Source organism: Vidua macroura, chromosome 6 (assembly GCF_024509145.1).
Source record: "Vidua macroura isolate BioBank_ID:100142 chromosome 6, ASM2450914v1, whole genome shotgun sequence".
NCBI classification, from domain to species: domain Eukaryota; kingdom Metazoa; phylum Chordata; class Aves; order Passeriformes; family Viduidae; genus Vidua; species Vidua macroura.
Window position 1 is genome coordinate 24,001,994 of NC_071576.1, and position 8,664 is coordinate 24,010,657.

Consider the following 8,664-nt stretch of genomic DNA (forward strand, 5'->3'; position numbering starts at 1 on the left):
AGCCAAATCTAGATTTTTACACAAGGTTGAAGTTTAAAAAACAGACAGTAAGGTCTTGGCCTGAAGAGGATCCATTCTCTATAAACATAAATGTAGAGCAGGTATCGTCCTTGCTCCACACAAATATCAGTGATTTTGTGGGGCACTGGCTAACACAAATACAGTTCATAAAATGCTAAATTAACATTGCAAACCCTTTAAGAAATTCAACTTGCATTGAATTAAAACTTAATGCTTTGAGTTTTAGAGCCCACTATACAGGAATGAAGAAACTTAGCAAAAGATGCAGCACAGATTGCATCCCAGACTCCCATGCTGAATCCTTTTCTCTAAAGGAGCCAGCAGATCAAACGCCCCCAAATTCACGTATCAGCAGGCGCAAATTATTGCAGAAATCATTTAAATTCTTGAGCAGGGATTAGATATGATTTATCATGTAGGATTTTATCTAGATACATTAAATGAAACTAATAAATATTAAATGCAAGAATGTGCATTTTATAAACATTACTCAAAATTTCATTTCTATGTTAAGTGAGGAAGCTGAAACTCATTTTGTGAAGTGGTTGTGGTTTAGACACTACAAACAGGGAGCAGCCACTAAGGTGGCCTCTGACAGGACAGGCATGTGCACAGAACATAGCAGTCTTCTCTGCATGTTCCCTCACTGCTTTGCAAGGAAAGGAATGATGTAGGGCTCCATGTGATGGAGGGTCAGTTGTCTCAGCTCCTCCACTGAGTTCAGGCAACAGCTGGCCTCAGTACAGGTTGTACTCAGCCTCTACAAGCTGATCACCCCTCATCCCATGCCAGCAATGAAGATAAATTCTCTCCCACCTCTCTAATCTGCCCATGCTGTACATCTTTTGCCCATCATTCACAGAGACGTGGGACAGACTTAGCACTGCAGAGCTTCTCATGCTTCCACCTATTTGTAATGAAGAGCAAAGAGAGGAGATCCTCTGTAACTTGTTCAAAGACTTCCAAAGAGCTCATGGACACACTAATAGAACTAACAAGAATCTGATGTGGCTCTTTGTCACTTTTTGCTGCATATTACCAGATACAACCTGAGAACTTATGTGGTCCCTGAGGTCAAGAAAAACAAGGAGCAGTGGTGCTATTCTTATATAACCCATTTTCCTGAGCCAATCTTAATGGTTTGTGGAGTGTGTTTTCTTCCATGGCTCTGTTTCACCACCCAGACCTCGTGCAACCTGCACCCAAGGCTTCTGCTTACTACAGACAGTCCTACAAAAAGGGCAAAAATGGAAAATCCACATGAACTGGCCCAGTAGAATAGCGTGGTAGATATACATCCTTAACCTTTTCTTTTTCTTTTTCTTTTTTCCATTTTGGGGTTTTGATCAAATGGAATCTGCTACTCCTTCATAAAACAAGGGCTTTCTCTTTAGGCCACATTTTCAATGGCATTGGGTTAGAAATTTTAAACAAAATTTGTTCGGGTTTGAGTTTAAAGAAACACTTAGGCAATCTCAATCACAGAAAATCATAGTTTTAGTGTTGGTGTCTGAGTTAGCTAACAACTTAACTTTATGAAAATCTGTCAAGAAGCCCTTCAAAGCAAGAAAAAGCACAAACTATTCCAGAACATCCAAAAAGTAGTTTTCATGGTATTCTGAAGCCCCTGAAAATGGGACTGTTATCTCATCTGTGCCTACATATTGCCATGAATATGAGTCTGAAGTACTCTAATTCTTCACAATCAAGTCTGTTTCTTCTCAGAAGGTAAGACAATCTAGAGTTCTTTCCACTTTTTTTCTACTCCAGATAAATATGAAATGCTCTAAGAGAACTCACAGTCTCTAAAGTCAGTAAGATCTTTTTCCAAAGTTTTTCAGGTAATTGGAGTAGATTCCACCTTATTTATAGTACAGACAAAGCTATTCCAAAAGAAAAGTCCCAAAAAAAAATTCAGAGTATTTTAAAAAAGTATATCTTGAAAAAATCACTTGTCCTTGCTGAGCCTTTGCTAACAGTTCAAGGGTAACAGACACTGAATTGTAAACTCCTGTGGGTGTGGGACACTGTGAGATCTTGGATTCTAGTTGGTTTCCAAATGTGTAAGTACAAAGTAACAGGGAAAATTGTCAAGACTTTTCCCTGGTATTTTCTAAAATATTTCATCAGCAAATTCAAAAGACTGCTGCTTCTTTCAAGATCCATACTTCATTAGTGTTTTGTTGCCCTCAAACTTAGAGCACTGACATGATATATATTCAGGATAATATATATTGTCCAAATAAAGAAGTCATTAGCTAATCAAAACTGATAATTTAAGCAAGGTTTTGGTCTTTTCACCTACATTACTTCAAAGTGGATGATTATTCTGTCCATCTCTGAAGAAAGAGAATGCGTCTGGTCTTTTTTTCTCTGCAGTTTGTTTTTTATCTCTCTCTGTTACAGTGAATAGCTCTCAAAAGCAACCTTATCAAGTGAAATGAGAATGAGAAAACTTATTGTACGTCATTTAATTATGCCAGACCTTATCTCTAATATCATTTTGATAATGTGAGATTTAAAAACTGCTGACATCAGTAATGAAAGAGAAAGAACAAAAGAGTGCAACTCCCTTAGAAGTACTCCCTCAGATGTTTGGAGCAGCACAAAATCCATAGCAAGCCAGAAAAGATAAAAGAGCAGCGTGTGTGAGTGTGTGTGTGTGTGTGCATGTGTACATGCACACTTCTGAGGAAATGCCTTGGTTTTCAACCATTTTCCTTCTTCACCAGTCAGAATTCTTTATCACTGATGAAAAACAGCCACATAACATTCTGTACCCACAGTGGCCACAGGCATTCTGGCCTTTTTTTCCTCTCATACTGATGTGCCATGCATTAATTGATGATTTTCAAAGGTTGTGAAAAGTTCTTCAGTGATCCAGGGGGATCGCTGTAAAAGCAAAGGAGTTCTGTAAATGCAGAGTTTATAAACTAAGCCTTTCCTTAGCTTCTTGGTTCCATTTATTTATTTACTCCATTTTATAGCATTGGCGAGATCCGCTTGACAGCATAAAGCAATTTTTTTCAAACAGTAATGATCAACTTTGTCTTTAAATGAAGACCATTCCATAGTGTTACAGATAGACTGGAAACATGCTTGGGCTGAAACAACCTCATTGGTTTGGGTGTTAATGGACAGCAAGATTTTCATCTTTCTATGGCCCAGATGGATGGCCCATCCACTGGAACCTGTAAAAGGTGGAGCTAAAAGGAAGAACAGAGGAAGGGTGTAAGAGTTAAGCATGCAGGCCAGTGAATTCTTTATTCCCAGATGGCCAGGCAGAAGTTGAAGCAAAAGAAAAAACATTTCAGCTCTGTAACACCTTCTTCCAGACTTCCTCTGTAGTAACAGGGAACAGCGACATTTCAGAAAAGTCTCATGCAACAGTGCATGAATTGATCCAGTTATAACCATAAATAGAAGGTGAAATAGAAGGTGATGCACTTACAACCATAAGAGAACTTGCAGCAGGTAAAATAACTTCAGTTAAAAAAAAAAATTGAGATAAAAATAAAAATAATCCCTTGGGAGCTGTGGAGTTTAAGTTTTCAGTGGACTTTCAGCAGCCTTCCTTTCATTTCATTTGAGGTACCTAAATATTTTACGTTTCTTCCTAATTTCCTTAGGAACCCTTAACTCCACTTTTTTCTATGTGTAAAGTATCTGGAGGGTCTAAACCATTTCCTTACCTTTCTGAGGTTCTGACTTGGTGTTAGCTCAAGGTCAGGCTCTTTCAGAAACCAATAACGTCTAGCAAGATTTCTCCATGAAATCATAAATACCATGTGTGGTTTAATACATTTGTGCTCATAAATGAGTGGGTAAGTGTAAAGAAAAGAAAGGATTGGGAAACAAATGAAAAAGAATATGAAAAAGATCACTCTTATATGATGCTTGCTTTTATACAAAATATAGACACATGAGTCATGATTTGGACTGAGCTGCACTGTGGGATGTTATAACATACCTCTAAAAAGAGGCAATGATCAAGAGATGCTACAGCTACACAATACACATGAAAGCTTAGATAATGGATCCAGATGAAGGATGTTTAGAACATAAAATTTGAATGATAAGCAGTTGACTTCAATTGAAATAATGCATGAGCTGCAGCAAAAATTTAGTATGACAAAATGACAAGATCTGATGCACATCTGAGGCTGCTGAAAAAGGGCATATTTATTGGCCTGATACAGTCATGCCAAGTTACTGCAACAAATGACCTGTCTGTGAGTGCATTGACAGATGCTGGTTGAAGCTTTAAGTAAAGGTAGTGGCAAGTGATTAAAAATGTTTAAAACAATCCTCAAAATGAAGTTCAGCTACATGTTTCTCAAAACAGTAGATGATTATTTCCCAAGAACCAGAATATATTTCTATCTAATGCTTAGCCTCCTAAAAGGAGGCTATCAAGGAGATAGCAGAGTCATTAAAAACCAAATAAAAGTATGTTCATTAGAGAACAAGACTAAGTCTAATTAGCTAAACACGTCTGAATTGCAAAAAAATAATACATGCAAAATAATTTAATTACTTCTTGGCATAATAGTCAGTATTCATCTTTAAAGATCAAAACATACACACATTTAATTGCAAGACAAAATGAGTCAGCCAAATATAAAATTATTCATGACTAAAAGACTGTCTCAGAACAATTATCTTCATGGTAAAAAATTGTGACATTGGCACAACATAAATTTGTAAATACCATTAGTCATAACATTTAGGTAAATGGTACATTATAACTTTGTTCCTTTGCTTTCCAAAATTAAGAAAAAAATCTTTAATTTCCCACATGTTTCTGAAGGAAATAGAGACCTGAAATAGTAGGCTGAGAGATAAAGAGCGTTTAATTCTATCCCACACAAATATCCTTCTGGGTTTTTTTTTATAAACAACAGCTTGCACTCTATGTCAAAACCATATCCTCCTTAAATTCTTAACGAAGAGCGTTTTATGAAAGAATTTACTCTGATCAAAACACGCATCACAAAATAATATAATTAAGATCATCCACTATTTTAAAAACCTGTAAGAAAATTTAAGATACACATGTTTTTTCCTCTCAAGCCGTGTGCAAAAATGTTCAGCAGAAACCAAAGACTTGCCCATTAACTTGGGATTCCACATACTGTCTAACCATCCTTTTTGGGACAAATCCAATTATGAAGGCTTATCTGAAGGGAATGCCAAAATTGCTGATTTTATGACTCCCTTAATTTTCAGGCAATCCATCACCTCTTATCTTTAGGGACACTTCTACACAGCAGGTGCAGAGAGCCATGCTGCGTCTGCCTATACAGAATCCCAAACCCACATCAAAAGCAACAAATTCATATCTGTTGTGTGAAGTAACAAATTCTGAGACAGAATGTGATCAGAAGCAGTAGATAATTTCCTGAGTGCACAGAATATTTGATGCATGACTGTACAATCAACAGCTCCTTCAATAGCTCTGCTAATGAAAGTAGGAGCACCCCAGTATTCCCTCTCCAGGGGATAAACTTATCTTCACAGCTCTGCCACCTGAAGCAGCTGTGTGAAGACTCCTATATTTGCTTCATGCAGTCAGGAATATGATTATGAAGACAGTGAAGATTATCTAAATGAACCCAGCTGATTTCTCAAAGGAGATGAGTCCTTTGCTCCCAGGCAGTCTATAGGGACAGTGATGGACACCTTGCCAGCCATAATAAGTAACTGGAAAAGGTAAAACATAACTAACATAGCTGGTTAATGTCAGAAAGAGTGCCTTTTCACTGCTTAAGGAACTGCTATCACTGAAAAAGATAAGCTTATTTGTCTCCAGGATTTCCTATCAGTGGTCACCCCTCCAGGATGCTGACTTTGCTGATCCCTCTCTTCAGGTACTTTGAGGTGCTGTATAGTGAGCCCCATTGCCCATAAGGCTAGAGATTGCACTAGGCAGCCAGGCATGTAAAAGCTGATGCATTTTCACTGCTAAAATCTTCTGTGGAAATAGCTACAAATTCTTTAGAAATAATCTCTTGTGCGTATACCTTTAATGGTTTCAGGTATCTGACACTCAGTAGTGTATTACATTTAGTTTGTCACATGTAAATGATGGTTTGCTCACACAGTGGGAATGAAAAGAATTGTTAGAAGGTGGAAATCAGAATAACAAACATAAAGAAAAGAGGCATTTTATATCCTTTAGTTTCTTGTGCAAGGCTGTGCAAGTCACTTTGCAGGGAAAATGTACATATTGGTCTTTTAAAATATGTGGTGCAGAGCTTGTTGCCTGTGAAAAAAACATCCCACTTCTCTTCAGACCACAATCATCAGACTCCCCTTCAGGTACAAATACTCTAATCAGCCATTTGAAAAAAAGCAAAAATTGAGCTGATTCTTAGCAACTCAGTTAAGAGTGGCATGGTACAGATTCTTCCAGGAGACTATTCTAAGCATCTTTTCAGATATTGTCACTTGAAAAAGAAGATCTAAAAATGAAATTCTACCAGGATAGAAGCCAGTGGGGGAAACACCACTGATTTTACTGCAACAAGAATTTCAGTATTCATTTTTGAACGATATAAAGAGTTTCTCTGTTCAATAGTATCTCCTACAACACATATTTTATGATCATTTACATGTGCAAAGAGACATCTGAGCTCAAAGCAAACAGATGCATCTTTGATTGTTCACCCTGCCTGCACAATAAAATTTCCAGGTATGACAAGCTTGTGTGCAGAAAATTATATTTGTTTTTATAATTGTTATTCAGAGTCTGTTTTTAGAAAGTGACTCTTTTAGATTAGCTCCTGCTTCCTTAAAAATCTTTTAGCAGAATGAAATTCAGCCTCACTGCTTCTTGTAACTTCAGAATACTGTCTACTTTATCATTTCTATCTGAAGGACAAAACCAAGAAGGATTAAGTTAAAAATTTTCTGTATTTTCCTGCTAGAGAAAATATGTCTCTCCCTTGGTGTTTGTAGGCTCTTGAAAGAACATGCAAGCATGATTCCATGGCCCCTCACAATGGCTCTGTGGCAGTCCTCAAAACATTGAGCTGTTTTTCTGAACTAGAATGTTAATTTCAGCATCATCATAATTTTGATTTTTGTGTTTGTTTTAGCTTTTAATTGCCTTTTTGTACAGGCTGTAAAGGCTCCCTTTCAAAGGAATTAGACAATGAATACATTATAACCATTTAGATGTTTTACTGGACTCTGTGCCAAGACTTTTAAAATTAAAGTCTGTCTGATCCCCTTGTATGCTGTGGGATCAAACATAGCCTAATGTCATGACAACTTGCTTGGTCTTGTGTGACTTAGTCTACAGACCAGCTGGAGCACAAACTCATTAGAAATGCCCACAGATTTATGTAAACAGAAATGGTGAAGTCACCTATACCCCATTTCTGTACAACTGAGCTAAAGTAGTCACAACACCCTAGAACTAGGTGCTGTGCCCAGCTGGGCAGGCAGATATTTGGGTAACAATGCTGGCTCTGAGACAGCAGAATAGACATGGTTTAGGCTGGACAGCATTGCTTTTTCGTTCAACAGAACAAGAAATAATGGTCTCAATTATGCTTCCAGGTCTTGCTGTGCAGCTTTAGTAGGAGCCAATGAATTATATTTGCCTAACGGATTCTAATATCACAATTGTATGTCAAAAACAAGGTTCTCTGCTATTAAACTTCATGAATCCAACTCAACCCACACTAGCCTGAGCTGGTTAGTGAAGAGTTGCTTAAGATTTCAAGTCTCATTTGATGGCAGGATATTCCATCTTCTATATCTTGACTTCCCTGTGGCAAGAACTTTACAGCAGTCTCAGGAAGAAAGTTATATTTGGATTAAGCAGCAAACAAACCTTCAGAAATCTCCTTTTCTCTTTCAGTTCATTTTTCATTATATTATAAGCATGATATTATGAGCTAGCATACATATTGTTCATTATTTTCTAGTCAAAGGCAGTCCCTGACTCTGTAGCATGTTACCTATTAGAAAGTCTGCTCCAACTTAATAGTAGTTTCTACTTCACCACAGCAATGTTTTGAAATGTGACTGGTAAGAGTGTGTCAGAACATTATTTATATCTCACCCTTGTTTTGACTTGTCAAAAGTCACTGGATTGCATCTGACAAAGGAAATTTTCTTCCACATATGCAGCATTTGGCATCATCAGTCCTTGAACTGGTTCTTGCAGCTCCATGAAAAATATACATCTCAGCTGTTTACAACCCTGTCACATATTTTAGGTAATCACTCCTCCCAGGGCCAGCAGTGGTGATCCACTGTTCCCACAGCAACACAGCAATCTTCAGCCTGACTGAGAAGCCATGCTTATTACCAGGCAGAGCTTACTAGTAGGAATGCATCCAGTTTATTGCTCTAGAAGGTCACCCTTTCTACAATGATACAGGCAATTAAGTGTCATGGTTCAATTTCAGCTGGCAAATAAATACCCTAAGTACCTTGCAGCTGCCCACTGACTTCCCTTTCCCTGCCCACCCCCACCAAAGAGATGGGGAGGAGAATCAGGAAGGAGAATAAAATAGAGTTCCTGGATTGAGATAAGAACAGTTTTGAACATAACAGTAATTGTAATAAAAATGAGAGGGACTGGGCGAGATAAAACCAAAGAGGAAGTGATGCACAATGCAACTGTTC